This window comes from Vidua chalybeata, chromosome 10, assembly GCF_026979565.1.
Source record: "Vidua chalybeata isolate OUT-0048 chromosome 10, bVidCha1 merged haplotype, whole genome shotgun sequence".
NCBI classification, from domain to species: Eukaryota; Metazoa; Chordata; class Aves; order Passeriformes; family Viduidae; genus Vidua; species Vidua chalybeata.
In genome coordinates this window covers 3,569,530-3,592,295 of record NC_071539.1, presented here as the reverse complement: position 1 = coordinate 3,592,295, position 22,766 = coordinate 3,569,530, and the positions used below count along the sequence as shown (strand labels likewise).

Here is a 22,766-nt window from a genome sequence, read left to right as displayed (position 1 = left end):
GAGCTGTGTCAGGGCACGTTTGGGGTGGATATCAGAAAAAGTTCTTCTCCCAGAGGGTGCTGGCACTGCCCAGGCTCCCCAGGGAATGGGCATGGCCTCGAGGCTGCCAAAGCTCCAGGAGGGTTTGAACAACATTCCCAGGGATGCCCGGGGTGGGATTGTTGGGGTGTCTGTGCAGGGCCAGGCGCTGCACTGGATGACCCCTGTGGGTCCCATAAGTTGGTCATTCAAAAGAAATAAAGTTTCTTGTTGTTAGTACAAATTGCAACAAAGAGCATTTGAACACCTTGTAAGTGAGTGGGGATGAAACATCAAATAGAGAGGAGAAGGCAAAGGAAAAAAGAGAAAGGTTTGTTTTCAGATTTCAAATGGAAACCTCTGTTTAATTACAGTCAATGAGTGCTCTTCTATCAATTTTAAGAGAGCCATGGCTTCACCCCCCCAACAATTATTAAGTGTCACCAACTACTACATCTTTTTTTTTCCTTTAAGCAAGGAGAGAAATAGTAAAATGAAAAACCTTTGAGTCTGGCAAATCCCAGAACAGCAGCTGAATATAAATGAGGAGATAAATGATGAAAAGTGTGTTAAAGCAATTCTTCAATGGGTTGGAATAAAGCAAAAGTTTGCATTCTCACTCCACATCCCCAAAATGGTTTTTGCATAACTGGAATTAGAAAATCACGGCTGGGTATGGGGAGGTGTCTCAAGGGTGAGTAACAACCTCCATGGATTTGGGAAGAAACTCCTACAGCATGTCTGTGAGGTGGACACACACATGTGTGTGTTACACACAACCACATTTACCAGAAAGAGACAATACTTAAATAAACAGTGTCAAACAAAGCTCTTCATTGAGAATTCACCATTTTTAAAGTTCCTGCAATAAGATCTCTAGACAGTATTCTTTGGAAAAAATAAAAGCTGCAATTTGCACTCTGTGTTTTTTTACCTTTGGCCTCTCTGCAATTTGAGCATGACCACACGAGTTCTGCGTGGGATGGTTTCAGAGCTGGGATTTAACAAGACTGCAAAATGTTCCTGCACCTACCTGGCCCTTCTTTGAGGCAGGCACAGGCTGTGGGGCCACGCTGCCATGGCCAGTTTGCATCCAACACCTTTCCAGACACATCCAGAAACACCTCCCTGCTGGTAGAGCTCGCACTGGGTCCAGCCCAACACACATAAACCAGTACTGGTCCCAGTATAAAGGCACTGGAAGAACCCTGTACCAATGCAGGCAAAGGAACTGGCCTTCTCTACAACTCATTCATTCCAAGTGTTCAACTCTGCATAGAATAAAAGAGGCAAGTGAATTCTAAAATTAAGAAAAACACGCTCAGTAGATGTTCTTGGTAGATTTGGTTTCACAAAGAATATGAGTCTTTTCTTTGTCAGCCTTCCATCTACAGACTTTCTACTCATGATGTGTCCAGTCCTCAACACAACCCTCCTGCTACAAGCCACAGTGCCTAAAAACCCCAGTTCAACACTAAGGAATGCAATTCTCTATTCAGAGCTCTAAAAGATTATAATAAAAGGCTATTTTTCACAGAAGTGGCATAAAGAACACTCAGTAATTCCAAGTGTGCGAGTTGTGTATCATTTCTGTGTATCATTTAGATGATTAAAACAGTAATGGCACATATGGCTAGAACTGGCAGGCTTCACTTAATGAAAATACTGAAAAATTAAATGCCTTATTTTCATTATGCTGTTCAGAGGGTGTTGTTGTCTCTTCTCCTGGCAAAACACAGTCTGAAATCTGGATTCACCCACAAATCATTTCTTGCTAACACCTGAACCATGGACTAGAAGGTAAATTCATCCCAAGTCCTTTCTACCCATTCTCCAATTCCCTAATGAAAAGATCTTGGGGGCTCTGAGAACAGCCTTATATTTTCTTTAATGGTTATAGTTCAATAAAGCTGACATAATCCAGAATGGCTTGAAATGAATAAATCTGCTGGATAAGATCCACGGATCTTACAGTCTGCTCCAATAAGAAAAAAAAAATGGTTTCACTCAAATGAAAAAATTGATTATGAACCTGTCTTGAGAATGGCTCCTTAGCAGTAGACAGCATGCCTTTAACAACTGCAGTCCCATCCTCACAGATGACTGATGATCTGAGAGTCCAGTGTGCCTCACTGAACTTTATTTAAACTCACCACAGCTACAGAATTGCTCTGGAGTTCTCATGGAACTCCATGTCCAAAAGTTCATCAATAGGTTTTCAAGCTGAGGCTCCCAGTGCCTTTTGCTGCTTTGTGCTGCAGACAGGTAGGGATTTGGGGAATGCAGGTGTGCCAGAGCATCCTTAAAAATGGGTTTTAAATGGTACTGGACCTGCTCAACCAGAAAACTGAGCCAGTGGGAGGTACCTCATCCCCAGGGGACTCCGAGGTGTAAATTAACAGGGTACCCTGTCCTTGTTCCACAACACACAGGCTACTGCTTGACGTAGCACCAGCACAGGAGGACTAAATGCTCCTTCTTCTTATGAGATTTTCTGCCACAAAACCTTTTGCAGACTGCTTTTCAAACTCTCCACTTTCAATTACACAAAGAGACTTCAGAATGGGGCCAGTCAAGCTGCTCCTCATTTACAGTGATGGAACTAGAGAGAAATTTAGCAGGAGAGTTCACAGAAAGTTAATTGGCTGAACTTACAGGCAGAGAGACTTTCTGCATTAGACCATTATAGAAAATATAGAATTAAGAAGAAAATGACCCCCTGAACTTGTAGGAACAACTTAGACCACAAGACAACAGAAGGGGAGACAACAGCAAGTATTCAGCTCCAGCACTGGCTGAGTCAATTCCCAGTTCATCTCCAAAGCTAAAAGCAAAACTCACTGCCAGAGGAAAAAGAATAATGTATATTTTATAGATTCTCCCTCCATCCTTCCAATGTTCTGTCCTCATTTCCAGCCACCACTGCCAGGTCCTGCAGGTTTCCATGCCTGAGAGGGAGCCTGGGGAAGGGAGAAGGGTCTGCAGGACAGAGTGGAAGGTGACAAGGAGCTCCAGCTGTCACAGCAGAGTCCTGCTCTGAGTCACGGTGCAATATTCAGGATAAAGTGGCAGCAGTGGGGCAGAAGGACAGCTTGAGGCAATAACTTCTCCTGTACCTCTTCCCCTCTTTCAGGACCTGCTGCCATTTCCAGTGTTAGGTCCTCGGAATCTGGATAAAATCACACTCTCAAATTCTCACACGGCACACTGAGGGCAAGTGTTTGAAATTCCCACTAAAGTGAAGCAGATGTTGGAATGCAGCAGTGGAACTAGGAGTCGCAGCACAGATCTTTAAGAATTATTTAAAAGTGTTTGGAAGACACGACATTTCTAGAATTAGGCCAACTTATAATAAGATGAACATTTTTAACATTAATACAGAACAGAGCTGAAGGCTCAGCTCTCATTTCTATCGACTGTAACACATTTTTCCTGAAAAGGGGTGATGAGAGAAGATGTGTTTTCTTTCCGTGCCAGACGTGCACATGGACCTGACACTGAAGGAAGTGTTTCACAATATTCCCCGGTGGCTGCAGCTATGATCCAGAAACTGATCCTTTACGAGCATTTAGTCATAACACTGGTACTTTTTGAATAAATCAAATCAAAGTGACCGCAGCATTAGATGAGACATTGAATAATTTTGCTTAGGACCATATTTACTAGGGCTGGGAAGAGCCTACTCCACTCTTACTACAATTTCTTTGACTTTTAAAAGGATTGGAGTTTAGAGGGAAGGTGGCTTTTTCTATTTCCTTTATTTTTTTTTTTTTTCTTTTTAAAAAGTGATGCTGTAATTCAAATCCCGGTAACCTTGGAAACAGCCTCTCTCCTCAAATATGGCTGTGTCAATTAAAGTAATTGGGACACTCCAGCTAATGGTGCTGAGATTTCAATATCCAGGCTAGTGCCCAAGCATTAGTCCTAAAGGACTTTCAGCTGAGACACAGATCCTCAGAAAAAAAGCATGTCTTGGAAAGGTTCTGCTCTTCTTGTGAGCATTTGTAAGGAGGATGGCTGGGAAGAAGCTACCCTTAAACAATGTGTTTGTGTGTATTCACAATGCCCAGATTATTCAGTGACAGTGAACTTGGGGTTTGTTTGTATGTGTATGTCAACAAAACTTCTAAGCAAAGCAGGAGAACAGCATTATTACCTTTAAGATTGACTAAAAACTCTACAGATTTACAAAATTAAGCTTTTTTTCCTCACCCTTTGATAACATGTGAACATAAACATGGACACACACACCTCAAAATTACATATTCATAAAGAGACAACCTCTATCCATCCCAGATTTATGAACAAACAAACAATACTGACTTTACTAAAGTGCCTTAGGCTAGCCTGAAAACTGGAATAAACCAGGATTCCCACCTTGTAACACTGGCGGCTGGGAAAAAGAAAATCAACAAACTGTTCAGAATTTCTCATGGTAGCTCACTCCTTCTTCACTGAAACCAGAAAGGCTTATTTAAGAAAAGGAATATCCTCTAATGTATTTTGAAAACCACAGACATCAATCAATCACTCAGTTCAATGACAGGCATCACCACCTTTCTGCAGATATACTTTAGTAAAACCCTTTTTTTGAGAACGTACAAATATATCTTGAGGCCCACCCCCCATCCACAAAAGAAGGCATTAAAAGAAATATTTCCTTTACAGAGGATACTCACTGTGAAAATACAGGCATGCAGCACTGATAATTAAAATTAACTTTTAAAGTCTTCTGGAGATAAATAGCTTTTCATGGTATTTTAAAGATATTTATTTTTGTACATTAAATTGCTGTATAGCAGAAAGTGATTTTTAGTAAACGTTTTTTGTTGTTATGCAAATGGTAAAGTGCCTAAGCCACATCTAAATCTGTCCCTTCCATCCCTATCAACAGCAGAGAAGCAGAAGAAATTACATAGCCTTTGGGAAAAATAATCTAAATAATGATGGTTTGAAATGATTATGACTGAGTATTTTTGTTGTCACACATAATAGGGGCAAAGGGAATAAAATAAAGTCCAAGCTCCGAGCAGTCTTTTCCCATATGAAAGATTTACTCTAATTCTTTTTCTAAAGCACAGATGATCCAGGCCTTCCAGGCTGGAAGACCAAAACTGAACTGGGTGTTCAGACCTAGGCTGAGGTGCCCAAGTGATCCTCTGATATTAATAATGGAAAAAAAAAAAGGGGGAAAAAAGCAGGCAGAAGAGTGCAGTAGCTGAGTCAGGACCCACACACACATCACTGCCAGCAAAGGCATCAAAGACCAGAAAGGTCCCAGCCCAAACTGTTGTTTCAGTCCCTCTGAGATGTGGAGTTATTTATATAAGAAATCTGTAATACAATATGGAATAACTCCATCGACAAGATGTGAAGTGGGACGGGTCCAAGTCTGCAGCAGAGCAGCTGCCAAACTGGACTTGGACAGCTCAGCTCTAGAAGGCCATTCTTCAGTTTAAAGACTACAATAAGCAAAATCCCAAAATATTATGCCTGTAAAAGACTTTGGAAATATGCTGTAATAGTCAGTAAAACCAGCAGAGATAACAATGCAAGTTTCAACTTGTTACAGTTTGAGTATGGAAAACACATTCTAGTCACTGAAAACCCAGACAGGAAGGGGTTTTGTAACAATTTACTTTTACAAAGTAAAAATTTGTAGTTTCACTCTTCAGATGGGTCCAATTGTCCTCCCACTGAAGGAAGCTGAGTTTGACATTCACATCAGCAGCAGAAGAATTAGGCTATAAAGCTGCAACTGCATATAAACAGCTGTCAGATGATCACATTGCAGAATAAACACAACCCCAAAATTAATTCAGAACAATTATTTATACAGGCTTAAGTGAGATCAGCGCTGTGGATTTTTTTCATTTGGTGGAGATAAAGATTATCTTTGTTTTATTACCTTCTTTTACGTGAGTAGATGCTGAATACTCTATCTTGCTGTAAAACATTTCATATTTTAGCCTAAATATTTATACTGAGTTTCATTCTGAGGCAAAGGAGTTTAAACTTGGTGTTTTATTGTACTAGTTTTACATTAGAATAGAAGTAGTCACGTTCTCAGCAGAGATTTTAATGCTGCACTAAACCCATCCTGCTGACCATCTCTGAGAAGAGGCCCAACACAGTGCCTTGTGCCAATCAGATCTTCCAGAAACACCAGCAGAATTAAATTTACAATAAAGGCTATTGAGACCTTTCCAAGAAAAACAAGCTTGTTTAGTTTTTAGATCATTCAATAAAGTATCTCACAGAAAACCCGAGCTGGAATCCAGCTCTGGTGAGACACGGAGGAGGCATATGCTCGTGCAGAGCAAAGCTGCTCAGAGAGCAGCTGGAGATCCCTGGTCTGCAACAACCCTGAGAGCCCATCTGGAGGGGTTATGGACCCCAAATCCCCAGGGTTTCCCTCACTCACAGAACTGGGATGTTTTTGGGATGCTGAGCTGGCACCAGGCGAGCTCGCACGGAGTCACGCTGTGTGACTGCAGGGCTCCTCATCCCAGTGAGGGCTAAGAGGAGTCACAGGGAGCACTGCAGATTTATCCAGCACCTGACAGAGCAGGGCTCTGCTAAACTTACAGGAGTTCTCTACCTGAAGCAGAATAAGGGAGGTCTTCAGGTCCATAAACTCTTGAATTTTGTCGCTCTGTTGCAAATCAGGGCGAGATGAAGACAAAACATCTCTCTGATCTTGAAAACAAGCTCAGAACAGAAATCCTGACGCCCAGCCAGGCCTACACCACAGCACATCTTCTCTCATGCTATTTGCAAAGGCATCTGCAACCTCAGCCTTGGCTGTCTCTAATATTCAGTGTTTTGTTCACTTCAAACTAAGTGCAGGATGATGAAAACTCATGGAGCATGATGGTGCCAAAAAGAAAAGCTGCACCACCATTAATTGCTACACGAGTACATCAGATCTGTCACGAGCAGTGACATGCCAGGCATAACAAGCATCTCTGAAGTCAAACTCCCCGTTTCTCTCTGCCACAGAACAGAGGATGCTGATGACAGATGGGCAGAGTTAAGCAAGACGACCGGCCAAAATCCTCTAGCTGCATTTCACTGCCAACACCAGAACCTCAGTTTATAGCAGAAACCACTAACTTTCAGGCAACAGACAGGAAAGAAAATATATCTATAAAAAATTAATGGTATAAATAATAAGAATTAAAAATGAAACAATCATCTATTCTTCTGGCACCTATTCCAAGTTTCTCCTCTGGCTCCAGGACTATTCCCTCTGCCTGCATAGTCCCAGATCCACGTAATTGCAGAGCTGCCACTCCACATCACTTAACTCTGCTATCCACTGAAGTCAGAACTCCTCTCTTCTGACTGTTCTTTATCCTCTCCTCCTGAACTAGGATGCACTTTTATTTTGCCATGCTGACTGGCACCAGCCTGGAGTCCCTGGACAGAAAGATTCAGTCATGCCTGGTGTGTGTGAGGTCTCCCACCACTTCTAGCAGGAGGTGATCATTTCTCATTTACTCCATGGTGACAGCACATCTTTTATCAATAATGAAGCTTCCAAACCTGCTTAGGGTGTGTGCAGTCAGGAGGGGCCCTGCCAGACAGAGCCACTGTATATAAAGTGGTATTTTAACACTTTGCCCCTGCTCTCTCCCAGATTCTGCTGGGACAGTTTGTTTCAGGTTCACCCATCTTAACCTGAACTTGCATTGTTTCACATTTAAACCTCCCAGAGATTTCAGTCTGAGCTGCAAGTACCTAAGTCATGAAGGTCCTCTATTTTAGTGTGGTTAATAGTGCATCAAGTCTTCTGCTGCCTCATATCCCTCCCTCAAAGTCAGCAGGGCTGAAAAGAGCCTAAGTCAGGGTAATTTCAGCCAAAGTCCCTTCAAGTTTCTGCAACATTCACATTTTCCTGCCTATGAGTTATAACAGCAAGTCATGAAGCACTGTCATTTATATAAACTTGCATTTTAAACTTAAATCTATTCTCAAGAAAATGAAGACAATGATTTACTTAAGTATGAGAAAGAATGAGATCATTACAAGTACACTACATCAAAAATAGCAAGAAACTTTTCAAACCTCTTTTTATATTGGCAACTTTTGCAGACTTACTTCACTATTCATTAGTATCTGGTCAAAGTGAAAACAATCAATAGCAAATTTCTACCAAAAGAAAAACCTAACAGCACAATATCATATTGTGTGCATTAAATCAATAGCCCTCCTCAGTTTTAATGCAGTTGCTACAAGACTTTAAAGAGAATTTTGAAATGAGTGGTTTTTAAACCACAGAATCTCACTTCCTTCATTGTGAACTGAATAGGCTTTTTGTGAATGTTTCTCCATGCAGATGAAATTCTCTATAAGGGCTTCAAAAGGCTTTGCAATTATTAAGATAAATAAACCATCCACATTTCTAATATGTACTTCGCAGATGGGTAAGATGAGGAAGTCTGAAATCTGCCCCAGACACAGAGCAAGCCAAGGACAGACCCACGGTACCGGGGTTAAGAGTTCATCTTCTCTGGAAAAGTAAAATGAGCCTGCTGCAGAGTTCAAACCTGGCAAAACACACACCTGCCACACCAAACCTTCAGAGACAGGGTGGGAGAGGCCAGGGCCAACACAAACAGCTCCTGCTGGGCTGGCAGAGCAGGGATGGGGCAGGGGCTCCTGAGGAACACACACGTCTGTGGCTGTTGGAGGGTACAGCCTAAAGCCATCACTTCCATCCCAAGGGCTGGGGATGATCTTTAAGACCTGCAGCAAGGCAACAAGTCCTTCCTGGCTTGGGAAGCAGACCAGGGGCTTCTCAGAGCTCTGCAGAAGTTCTGCACCAACGCCACTCGCACTCCAATGCAGTAAAACACAAGAAATGCTTCCCAGGAGATGGCAACACCCTTGTCTGAGGGACTGTCACACACAGCCACCCAGCCCTGAGCCTCAGAGCCCACATCCTGCAGCATTTAACACAGGAGAGGGAGGAAGAACACCGCAGTGGATGAAACACGAGCCTGAACTGCATTGGCAGGAAGGGGACTTGAGGAAAGTGCTGGATAAAGCAGGATCTCTCTGTCCCTCAAGTGGGATGACAACACAGCAGCATGAGAGGAACCTCCAGTCAGTCACTCTGCCCTCACACAGCAAGGCCAGATGGATTTTCTTTTCCCCAGGACTGTGCACACCCTAAGACATGGCCACTGATGTGGTTTCTGGACGAGTACAACCCCCCAGCCTGAGTGCAGCAAATCTTTGTGAGTCCCCAATTAATTCAGCCCATGGACATCAGAGCATCACTAGGAAGAGACTGGCACAACTGCCAGCTATGCAGGCAAGAGATCTGCACCATCACTGGTTAAAAATCTCACAGGTTCGCTGTTAGCACTGAACAAGGTTAATAATGACCACACAGAAAACCTTTGAAATGGTGACAGAAATATGGGCCCCCCAAGAGTGCAGAAAACACAGCCTGCTTAAAACCCCCAAGTCAGGAAATTTGACACTGGACAGGAACAAGCCCAATAAATAAATCAGGTGATAGTTACTAAGTACCTGTGTCAGGGTGAGGGGCAAACAAAACTCACAGCTTTACATCCAGAGATGCACAGACAATGAACTGCAGGGCAGGTCAGCCGGGGTGTAGGTGCAAGGTGACACACACTGGGATGAACTACACTTCAGGCACATTCTGCTCCTGAATCCCAAGGCACAGTGCTACCCAGAGAGCATATTTTAAATCGATTTTGATATTTATAAGAGAGAATGTGCTGTTGCTATACACACTTTCATCTCGATGCATTGGTATGTCTATTAAAAATAAAAGAAAGAGATACTGGCATTGAATTTGCATTTTTGAAAGCTTAAGTAAATGAACATTTATGAAGAGGCCATGAGAGCGATGTATCAATTAATAAGAGGAACTTGCACTAAGAGAATAGTCCTGGTTCAAAGAATGCTGGTTAGCCAAGACCAGGTCAGAGCAGATTTAACCTCACTCAGCTCTTCTCCCATGCATTCTCCCCCACCCCAGCCTGTGCATCTCCCTTTTCTAAATGTTTAGGTACACCTGAAACTTCACAAATGTGGGTGTCTGGATACTTTGGGAAAGTTCAATTGTTTTTCTTTAGACAGTCTTCCTTATTTTAAGACTCAAAGAAATAAAATAATTTCATTTCTGGGATGCAGTAACAATTCTGAAGTGCTGAGCTCACAAATTACCTGACCAGGCTTTTACAACAACATGCTCGTAGCACACCACCTTTTGGGTTCTTTTTTGGTTTTGTTGTTTTTTTTTTTTTTTTAATAAAGACAGCACCCTTACATTACAAATGCTTATTTAAGGATCCATAGGAATTTTGAGAAAAATGAGGTAACATCAAACCTCCATTTGAACTGCTCTGAATGGATAAGTATAACTTCTTGTGATGTTTTAATGAGTTGTGCTACTCTCCATACACTTCTCTGAATTGCTAGTTAGCTTTATCCTTCACCCCCAGCAAGCTGTCCATAGTCCATGAGAGGAAAGATGGCATCCCAGGTTTTGGTGAACCTATTTGCCATCCCATTTCCAAGCGGAATGAGACCAAACCAAGAGAATGTTTTCAGCAAAACTGAATTAGTCGCCCAACCCAAAAATCCTGAAATATTTATTCACAGATACAGTTGTTCATCAGCTCTGAAACTCCTGGTTTATTACGTGCCTGTCAGGATGAATGACAATGCCAAGAGGCTGGCAGGATAATGAACAACTGCCAGGATAAATGGATCCTCACACAAAACTCTCTGCAGTACAAAGATGATGACGAGAGCAACGCTCAGAGCTACACCTACAGCTTCTCCTTTTCCATTTTTCCCCATGTGTTGTGCAATTTTCTTCTGTCTCGAGTTTACTTGGCTGGAACAAAGGTGGAACGTGAAACAAATTGTGGCAAAATTCTCTAGAGATGTGAAGCACAACTCTGCTGCAATCAGTGTATAATTGCCTAGTCATGCCACAGATGAATTTGCTCTCCATGCAAAGAATTTAGCAAGCATTGTAATATATTCACTTATTTCACAGTTATTAAGTCTGCCCTCTGATGAACATCTCTCCCTTATCTACTGTGTTAGCACATTCTCCCTCCTGTTGCTTCCCACACCACATAAAACTATTCAAGAAAGATTATTACAAGTGGAGATTGGGTGTGAAAATAATTCCAAATTCAGTTCCCAGATCTGTTCATACAGTACCACCGTCCAGCGCATGAAAGAAGGTTTTAACCACAAAACACAGGAATCAGGGAAGAGAGGATTTAAATGAACTCTCCACTTCTTTGACTGTACAAGGATCCAGAGAGGATACACTGCAGATTCAGCTTGGAAAACATCACTGACATAAACAGCCCCTACTTAGAGCAGCAGCACAACAAGGATATTCAGTTAAACAAGATTTACACACAATTTCAAGACTATTTTCCACAGGATACCAAGATCCAAAATGAGAAAATATTCAGGAAGTTTAACATCATATTGAGTTGTTTTTTTTTTTTTTTCCCAACCCCCAAAAAGTTACACTTACAGCTTCTAGATTATTTACAACATAAATGCAGCATAAACATTGAGGTCTCAGTAAGAGTTGCAAAGGGTCAGTGGGGAAGGATAAAAGTCACACTGCAGGCACATCTCAGACTGGAGCAGGTGCAGGAAGAAGAGATGGATGGACAAGTGAACATCTAGCCATAAAAATTTCCATGGAATGGGCTGTTTCTCTCCCCACGTTACATCATGTTAAAACTAACAGGATTCCAGCACTCACATGTGAAGGAAGCCACGTCAGACATCCAGCAGACCAGCACTGCCTCCCCTAACTCCTGTCAGCTCTCTGAGCTCCCAGACAGTGAGATTACAGAGAGAAAAAACAGATTCAGGTCAGCAACCCTGCACACAAAAGCCACCCTTGCAGCATGGATAACAGCGAGAAAAGCAATTGCCTGCGAATTCTTGGTGAAGCAAAGGCAATTAGATTTTACAAAAAAGGAAACTGTAAGAAATAAGTTTTCTTTAAAAGGATAGCACAGACACCAATTCCTCCACTTCAGTACCACCATGAGAATCTCTCAAATGTCTGAAAAACAGGAGCAACCACTTTTATTCCAGGTGGTCATGAAATAGATTTGGCCTTTTCAACCTTTCGTGTACTTAGAAGAGATTATTAGAAAGTACCTGAAGAAGCAGAAAACAATTTTGAAATAACTGGATCTAAAGTTTAAGTCACAACTTGAGCTTTGGAAAGTAGCAAGGATGGAAAAAAAATGAAGAGGGAAAAGGAAAATGAATGATAAAGACACTCAGAAATAAAAGAAATTTTAAGAATCACAGGGCCAGTGTCTCCAGGGACCACTTCATCCACAGCTGCCTCTTCTTCCACAGGAGATGCAACAAAGCAGAAATTAAATATCTGCCTAGACAAATAACAGCTGCACTTCCTTTAAGCACAGTAAGTCAGTGCTTTCATTATCACTGGGGGAAAAAGGAAGCACCTATGAAAGACTCAATTTTCAAACAGTCAAATCTGAAATTTACCCAACCTTCATAGCTTTTTATGTCACCAACAGAACCTATCTGGAACAGGTTTTATTTTCAGAGGATACCAAATCTTACGGTTGAAAAAACACAGAATGTTTTCCAACACTCCAAATCATTACTCACCTCAAAATTTAAGAGAGCATGGGAAGTCATTTTAGGAAGCAACTGACCAAGGATGCTGGAAAAATCATTTAGACCAAGTTCTTGCTCCAGCCTGACTTGGAAAATATTGTAATTTGCCTGTGGAGGTTCTAGCTATTAGTTTTAGTTTTACAAGGCTCAAATTCACTTTAGAATTATTGATTTTCCATTTATAAAAGCTGAAATATATCAACAACAAAATAATTAAAATATAACTCCAGTAGTTACATACTTTTCCATTTCAGTTGTGGTAATCTATTACTGACATATCATTGAATAAAATGACAAATAAAGTGAATTTTTAAGGTATCTTTAGCACATGTTTAACCTTCTCCCAACCCTCCCTGTTCGAGGCAGGGACAGGGCTTTCTTAAGATTGCTACAGAAATACAAAAAAAGTCCAGTAAGTAGCATTTCCTTCCTAACTTGTTGAGGTTAATCACACAACCAGTGCTTAGATTAGATAATCTACGACTTTTATTTGTGAGTAGTCTCACATTTTTGGGTGGAAGCAAGAACAAAATCCCGCAAGCCTGACATATCTGAGCAAGAGCCAGCGAGACAAAAAACAAACCTCATCCTGCAACCTCCCTGGGGAAATCTTTATTCATTTTAATACTTGTTCAGTCAGCTGTCTCAGTGAATGACAAGGTTTTATCTCTAATGTGAATGGCTTTGAAGGCTACTTGCATTATCCATTCTTCAGCAGCTGCTGCTGAAACCACAGGGTTGCAAACTTATAATTAAATCCAGCTGCCACTACTGCGAGCTCAGTTCTATCGAAGTGAGCAGCAATGCCTCGTGGTTGCTGGCAAGATTCTGCCTCCCTTTCTAGACAATGTAATTAACTCTTCTGCCCCTTTTAGATGAAATAAACATCAGCACTGAAAATGCTGTTAAATGACTGTAAAACAGTATTTATGCTGAAGAATTCTGCTGCAGTCATTACACCTGAGAAAACAAATTTCTAGGTGGATGATGGCTGACAACAAATAGCTGCTTCCTTAAGAGCACGGAGAGGACACCCAAGGAGACACAAGGCACAGGATGGAGGGAGCTTGCTGTAAAAAAAGTGACAGATATAGACTAACACATCTACTCTTAAGCCTTAAAACACAGCCTCTGGCAGACAGCACATACCCAGACCCAGCTTGAGAGAATTGCAGACAAGAGCTGGAAAGGAACCAGGACAGGCACCACAGGCTTTCCTTTGATGCTAAAATAATTTTTAAAAGCCATTGTTCCTGGTTTAAAATAGATTTAGAGGTGCCAGACCAGAGAAGTTGTAGATCCCCCTTCCTGAGAGTGTTCAAGGACAGGGCTTGGAGCACCTGGTCCAGTGGAACGTGTCCCTGCCCATGGCAGGGGGCTGAAAAAAGATGTTCTCTAAGGTCCCTTCCAAACCTATGGGCCAGTCCTGGCTGAACAGCTAAACCCACACATTTCTAAAGAATCCCTTTTCTCCTTTTACAGTGCAAATCTGTTCATACCCACACTGACAGAACAAGAGGACACAGTCTCAAGTTACCTCAGGGAAGGTACAGGTTGGATATTAGGAAAAAATTCTTCACTGAAAGAATAATAAAGTACTGGAATTGTCTTCCCAGGGAGATGGTGGAATCACCATCTCTGGATGTGTTTAAAAAAGAGACTGGGCATGGCACTTGGTGCTGTAGTCTAGTTGAGGTGTTAGGGCACAGGTTGGATTTGATGATCTTAGAGGTCTCTTCCAACCTCATTATTTTGTGATCCTGTGTGTGAAAGTGCTTGGGTCGGCAAAACTAATTAGCCACCCAAATGTGACTCTGCCAGTCAGAGTCCTTGCAGTGCTGCTCAAGGCAGCTCCACTCCCTCCCTCCCACAAGAAACATTCAGTGACAGAGCCTCAAGAGCACCTCATGGCAGGAGCAGCAATCAGCAGTGACACTGCCACTGAAGGAGAAAACAACAGCCAGGCTTGCTTTGTGAAGGGTTCTCCTGCTATTTGTACCTCTTTGGAAACAAACATCAGTCCAAAGATTTTGGAGGGTGGGAGGGAAAGTGCAGCAGAAGTGTTTGACCTCTGACTAAAGGGGAGAGCTCTCTGCAGACAGGACAGCAGAAACATCCCAACTTCACTCTGAAAAGCTACCAAAAGACAACAAAAATGTTCTTAAAGACGTAACAGTCTGCTGGATATTCTGCCAAATCAGTTAAAATTCCATGTTGTCTAGATGTTTTATTAATATAGGGGTTGCATCCAGAGCTACACAAGCACTGCATGAACTGGGTGCTGGCAGAGCTTAGCCAGGGTACCTTGGGCTAATTAAATCCATCTGCATTACCTGATCAAATTCACTGTGATCCAGCTCAAATCCCTGAAGCAAGTTGGAAGCCCAAATAAATCTGCCTGCAGCCACACAGAGGACGTGCAGGTGTCATGAAACAGAATCCAGATGTTTCTAGAGACTCAAAGTCTGCTCATCCACCTTTTGTTAGCGTGGGGGGGAGAATGTACCTGCACTGCACCTCTGCCCAACACTCAGTTTGCTGGCCCTTGCAACCACATCTCCTCACCCAGCAGCAAACGAATGCCAGCAGCCAGACAGCAGCTCTGCCCCCGTGATTTTTTTTTTCCTTTTACCTTCTGCAGCAAGCACAGACTAAACAGCCTTTTGTAGCAAAGACAACAGGGGTGAATTCCCCCTCTCCAGTGCTTGTGCTGAGGTTCATTTCCTCCTGACATATTTGTTTGCAGCTCCAGCTCTGCTGTCTGTCTACCTGTCGCTCCCTCCTAATGGCTGTGGAGCCCAGGCAGTGCATCCCTTTCAGCAGGATGGGCTGATGATTACATCCTGTCACACCTAGCAGAGAGCCAGGCATGATTTTTCAATCAGCATTTTTTTTTTTTTTTTTTTTTTTTTTACCGCTCCTGTTTCAGAACGGCACAGCTTTGATTCCTCTCAGCTTTTTAGTGGCTGCTTTAAAGGGCTTTTTTCATCTGGAGAAGCTCGTGTCTTACTGCTGATGAAAGGGGTTTCTGTGGGCAATGCTGGCAAAGAGCAGGTGGGTGTGAGGAGGGGAGCAAAGAAGAAAGGATGGAAAGTTTGGAGGAAGCCGTGCTTTCAGGGTTTGTTTGAATCCCATCTAGGGCCTTGCTCACAACTGGAATTAATCTCTGAATCAACTGTTATCTATCACCAGAACAGATAATGTCGTTTTTATCTCAACCACAACTTTTTTCACTGAGACATTACAGATAGCTTGGACCTCCTGCAGTGATCTGTGCACTACATTTGTCTTCTGCAAATCTCTGCCCAAGAGAACATCCAGCTCACCTTCCTCGTGGGTTTTCAATCAGCTCCAAACTTGTGGCACTTCATACTGAGGTCCAATGTTACCTTCCTACTGATTTGTAGCTATACCCACCTGCAATTTAAATATACAAATCCCAGGATGTTTTAAGTGTCAGGACACCTGTCAGTTGTCACCAGAGCACAGGAGACAGGTTACAGAAAGATGTGTCACCATGAGACCAAACCCTGGCAGGAAATGACTATTTTGACAGATCTACATGATGGGGATGACATTGTAGATTAGAAACAGATTTTTTTTTTTTCTTAATACTCAAAACCTTTGTTTTTTTCCTCTTTAAATGATTTAAGAATCTAATGTGAAATTTATATGTTTCATTAAGGTTTAGGGGTTAAAAAAAATCAAAATCAAATCAAAATCAAATCAATAAAAAAAAAAATCAAAAGTGGCTTTTTGTTTCTCACATTTGGAAGGCAATTAGGTCACTGGAGGGCTGAAGGACTAAGTCTCCAGTGAGGCCAGAATCAGCCAAAAGGCTGCAATTGAAGACTTTACTGCATCTAAATTTTGACTAAATTTGATAAAACACTTATAAACTGAAAGAAAAAGCCATCAGATTCCCCCCCCCCCTTCTCCCTGTGCTTCTGGAAGGGCCCAAACTGGCTCTGTCGATGTCGTGAGGCTCCACCTGAGACAAAGAGAGGCTGTGGCAGCAGCTCCAAGGCCACCTCCAGGAGAAGCATCCAGGTGAAGGCAGCAGTGACAGCAGGACACCGAGCCAGCCCTGCCAGCCCCCAGAGGCTGGGGACACCCTGAGGGTCACACAGGGACACACAGCTGCACCTGCTGTGAGCTCACCTGGTGGCAGCGTGCTCCAGACAGCACCAGGAACACGGAGAGATGCAGGCAGGGGGGAATAACACAGTGAAAACAGCAGTGCTCCCACTGATGAGATACTGAGAGGGGAAACTGGAAAAGGTCATCCTTGTTTTAGACTGGTTTTAGTAAGGGCAGAGCTGTCCAGACCACTGAAGTCTGGCTTTAAATCCAAAGCCACCTAAAGTTATATAAGGGGTATTTTTCAAATGCATGCTGGGCAGTAGAACACAACACTGAATAGAAATCTGTAACAGCCTCTGAAACACTTTTAAATGTCTGAAATGTTCAGTGTAGGAAAGAATTATAGCAAAGAGATAAATATTTACTGGGCTCTCAGATGACTTCACTGAAATCAAGGGCTTCTGCATTTGCAATATGACCAATTAATATGAAATCAAGGGCTTCTGCATTTGCAATACAACCAATTAATATGAAGGCTTAAAACCTACACTGCTGTTCTTTCACTGAACTAAACCCATCTGCTTCAGAACTGGCTGAGTTTAGAGCAGTGGCTGCATCTTTAACACAAGATCAAGCACTGCTTGCTGGCCACAACCAACCTGCCAGGTACAAAGGGAAGACATTTAAAGCAGCATCCCCTGAAAGTGCCTCACGCTGCTGGTGTTTGCTGTGTGCCTCACACAGGACAGACAGAAAGGAAGTGCCACCATCCACTCTTAGCTTCTGATGAGGTGAAACACGCCAACACTCCCTGTTAGCTCTGCATGCTGCTCAAAACACACTCATGTTTCCAAATTCCGCTCCTTGGAAGGGTTTTGGAACCCCTAAGTGCAGAGCACTGTTATTACCTTGACAAGTGCTAAGGAAGGGCTCATTAGCACAGTCCCTAATGCAGGAACAGTGATTGCAGCACATTCCCAGCCCACAGGATGCTCTCAGGAGCTCACAGGGGCTCCTCCAGTGCTGCAGGAAGGCACCAAAGCATCTCCTCCTTCCCATGTGCCGCCTGCCAGGGCTCCTCTGTTACAGAAAGGGTGTGACAGCCAAAAAAACAGGCACAGGATTGAGGGATCACTGCTCCTGGGAGTCAAAAAGGAGCAGAGGAAGAACAAAACAGTGTCCCACTAGGAGAGACGGTGATCAAAAGGTTTCTTTCTGCCAGAGGACAGGTACTTTGCTACCCTGAGCAGCCTCATCAGTCATCTCTGCTGCCCTTGCCATGACAGGCTGGCATTTTACTAATGAGACTGAGTCATTTGGGGCAGGAGAAGGACTGTGCTAAAACAGAAAAAAAACTCCAACCTGGTATCTTTAAGGTACTATATGCACTAAACTAGAGCAATTGGAGCATAAATTATCTTTTGTGCCATCCTCTTCCACTTTCCCTGTGGGCTAATGGCAAATTTTCAAATTAAAAAGGTTGTCTTGGGTCAAACTTCAGGGGAGTCATAGCCAAAATATAAAAACAAAATGCCAAAAACCCTGGCACAATGAGGGCCCAGCTATCAGAACTAATTTACCCCCACAAATATTTAAACAGTTCATAGTTTCAGTGGGAAACAAAGATCCATGAAAACTGAAGACAAGTCTATGGGCAACAGATCCATGGGAAGTTTCAGCTTGCCATTTGCTATTTTAAAAAAGGAAAATTTGTAGCACTGGTTCATGGATTTGCACTGCCCTGTAAGGCTGGTGTAGGTCTTCAGCCTCAAAGAAGAAAAACTTAAGAGAGCAGGATGGCAGACAGGACATTAATGAGAAGTTGTATCAAACAGCTCTTTGCAGGAAGAAACATTTCCTAGAGGAAAATGGAAGAAAATTATTTTTCACAGTGAAAGAAAAGAATATTTTTATTTGCAAGAAAATATATCAGAATTCCTGCCGTTTTAAACAATGGTTTAAAAAAAAAAAAAAAAAAGAAAAAAAAGAAAAACAAAAAACACGAATCACCTTTGTTTTAAGCAGTTTTATAGTGCAAACTCTGATCTACCTGCTCTAGGAGGTGCTGGTGTTTTTGTTTACCAGAATCTTTATATAGTTCAATATCTTAATAGTGTGTGACCAGAGTGAAGGCAGAGATTGACAGCTAGTCAATGAACTGATGGATATCTCCCTCATAAGCATTTCATTTAGCTACCCATGCAGTGTGCATTCTGCCTTTATACACACATTCCAATGCTATTATCTCACACTTAATTACTTGGGTCTCAAAGCACCTGATGAAGGAATGAGCCACCATTAGCAACATTTCACGTAGGACAAAGCCCAGGCAGAGTGGGGCAATTTGCTACAAGTTACTGCACTAAATATCCAAGGTCAGTGGTGGGTGGAAAAGAAAGCCCTGATCAGGTGAGCACTGCAGCCAGCAGAGCACACTGCCTCTCCAGATGTGTGCCTGGGAGTCTCTGACTGCAGCCTTTAATGATCTGCATCAGGCACTGCAAAAGAGCTTAAAATTCTGCTTGTGCGGCAGCAAACAGTAGTGTAAAAATTAATCTGTTTTTATCTGTTGAACACTGGAATATTGTACTCAGCTTTCTTTGGAGAGGACAAACACCACGCCACCACGAGATGACTTTGCTGACAAGTCTTCCCTGGTCATTCCTCACCTATTTTTAAACACCTTCCAATTACAGCCATTGTCTCAGACAGGCTCAGCCGTACTTATGCTTTCATAATTATGGGGGCCTCTTGCAAAACATTAATCATGCTCAGATTTTGTATCAGTCAAGAAGTTATAAAGCATGTTCAGTTCTCTCTCTGGTTTTTTACTTCATGTTTTAAAACCCATCAGGAGGCACTCAGTAGAACCAGCCACAGCTTGAGATTTGATGAGAAAACACTTAAAAAGTCAAAACTAACCCCTCATTTTCCACTGAGCAATTCTATATACACGAGGAGCAAATAAACACACCCTTGTTTGTAGAATTTGGAATGTTCTCACTGGCTGCATGTCCAAGTAAAAGTCCCAGAGCTGAATGAAACAAGCTAAATGAATTTCATGTAATTCCATGTCCAGCTCAGGTGGCCACCAGGCCTGGAACAAGACTGCCAGGACAACCAGTGAGTACCAGTGACACCTGCACTGCAGCAGAATTCATTCTTGGCACTGGGTTTTACCTTCTCTCTTTTTTGTTACAGGTTTTCCCTCCCTTTCAGTGGGACGAATGGGGATCACAACTTCCAAACAAGTTAAAAAAAAATGGAAAGAAACCCAGCTTGCAAGTTCACATTGTAATTGATACAAGTCTATTATTACAAGACAAATTGCAGCAGACAGTGCAAGAGACAGCTCAATCTGTTACCCAGTCCCTGCAATGGCTGTATGAAGAACTCGACCATTTCACTCATAAATCTTTCTCCTAAGTTTGCATTGCTGCTTGTGTGGGTAAAATAATAAAACCACGGAGTGACGTGTACAAGGGAGGCAGTAACACATTTCTAAACACAATTACATTGAGTTTGTTACAGGAGCCCTGACCCTGGCAGCATCTAACCAGGAATATGTCGTGTCCCAGGCTGCAAAAACACCCCGTGATTCCTTTAAACAGCCACGAGCTGCTCTCATGCCAGTTGTGAATAATCATCTCTGCTGGGATGCCTGTGAGGCACCAGGCTACCATCAGCCATTCTGGAGGATCCACCACAAACTTTCTTCAGGACAAAACTCCATTTCCAGGACACTGACCACTCCCTGACTCAATGGCAAATATAAACTCCACAAAAAGAACAGTTAGAAGATTCCTGAGACGTATGTTCCCATTTATTTCTTAGAGTAATTGAATTTAGTAATATTTTTATGGAAATTTCTTGCCTGTTGTCTGCAATTCACAGCACCCAGCAAGGAGATCATGAGAGCTGCTGCACAAGTGAAACTTTAGAATCAGCTGCCAACAGTGATGACAGAAACGGAGAAGAAAATCAAAAATGTTGGAGAGAGGGAGATATAAAATGGGATACATGAAGCAATTTTGCTCAAATGAGTTCAAGTGCAGCTATGAAATGCCTGTGGTTCCTCCTCTGTCAGGAGACTGACAGGAAGCCACAATACCAGAAGTGACAGAAGCCAAGATTACAAATGCGAGAAATGGATTTATAGAAAATTCTCAAAGCCTGACAAAAAACTCACGTAGTATACATCTGTATACAAACCTTAAAATAAAAAATACTAACTTAAAAATTTCATAAAATAAAATGAAAATAATTTTAAAAATTAAACTAAAAACAAGTTTCAAAAAATAACCTTACAAATAAAACGAAATACTTTAAAGAAATAAAACTATAAAAAATACATAGTAATAAAACCCACATAAAATAATTTTATACAATTAATTTTAAAACATTTACAAAATAATATAACTAAAACTAATAAGCCAAATCACTTATATTATAATTAGAAATTAGTTAACTTCTAATTGTAATAGCATAAATTATAACATCTATATTATCTCACCCTTCTCATAAGACTAAGAATAAAAAAATTTTAAACACTTCTCAGTTACCCCATCTCTAAGTCAAAACAAACTATAATCCAACAAATTGGTGGATTTGATTAGGGTTTTCAAGGGTTTTTGATTAAAACTGGAGGATTTTATTTTCATTTTGTTTGTGCATTATTTGAAAAGTGTTTAAAAATTGGAGGATTAGGTTCTGTAAATGAGTTATTCAAAAAAATCAAAGACAAGCAGCCGAGGGGCAGCTTCCTGCCAGCAGCTCGTGGTGTCCCAGGCAGTGAGAGCCCCCGAGAGGGGCTCTGGACACTCCTGGAGCTGGGGGACAGAGGGGACAGGAACTGCAGGGACAAGGACACAGCACCAACAGTGCCCTGGGACAGCCTCACTGCACCAGCTTTGACATTTTACAGCACGTGCCCCAAAGCCAAACTGGCTTCCATCCCTTCCACAGAATCCTCAAAGGAAAAGATGCTGGTAGAAAAAATCCCCTTTTTCTTTGGGGTTAAGTGTTGGAAGGAAAGCAGTGAAATTTGCAGTGAGGTCACACAGACAAGTGGGGAGGAGGGGACAGACTAAGCTTCATGATCATTTAAACCCAGAATGTATTGATTAATGCAGCCACATGAAACCCAAGCTCCTTTAAGGGCAATATTCCAACATCAGCCAGGAAAACTAGAGGCCATGGCTGTTAGTCCCACGGGACATTTCTCCTTCCTTTTGCCTGCACAAATATGATACAAACCTCAGAAGAATCTGACTGGAGGCACCTGCAACAGTTAAGAGGCCTTACACTCTAAATTACCTTGCTTTTGTTAGGCAGGTGAATGGTCCATAACATTCTTCCTGAAAGAAGGTTTTTCCCTTCAGAATTCAATTTATAAACTTACTCCTGCCAGGCTGTGATAGCAGCTGCTGTACAAACCTGGAAATGATGACTACTAGAATTCCATTCAAACCTCAGGAATCAATAGAAAGCAGACAAACGACCAGAGATAAAAGTTCCACCCAAGTGCAAAGAGCAAGGACTGCAGGATACCTCTCATTGTTTTTGCAGGGGCTGCAGTCACCAGCCTGTGAATCAGAGACTGCACAATCTCTGCAGCTTGAAAATCTGACCTGTGCTAGCCACACAATCTGCCTGCTGGGAATGCCTCAGTTCCACAGGTATTTCCAAGCAAAAGGAGTCTCAAAAGGCAATTTATTATGGCAAGGACAGTTCATAATTTGCCGAGATCTATTCCATTTGGTAATAACTTATTATAAGGCCTCCTTGGAGATTGTGATCCTGCTTGCCTTGAAGCAGCAGATCTTCTGTAAGTTAATCACAACCAGCCTGCCTTGGTGTCACTCTGGCTCACCTCAACTCACCCCCATAAACCTGTTTTTGTGGGCAGTAAAGAAATACCCAATCACAGCTCAACTGGACTGAAATTGTCTGCAGGCAGCAGCAGCTCCATTGGAAAC

General features: G+C 42.2%; 1 protein-coding gene across 1 annotated transcript in view; it reads right to left on the bottom strand.

Moving 5' to 3' along the window:
- The window catches only part of LOC128792900 (multiple epidermal growth factor-like domains protein 6), a 188,200-nt gene that overhangs the window by 150,035 nt on the left and 15,399 nt on the right, over nt 1–22,766 (bottom strand). The window lies entirely within an intron of this gene.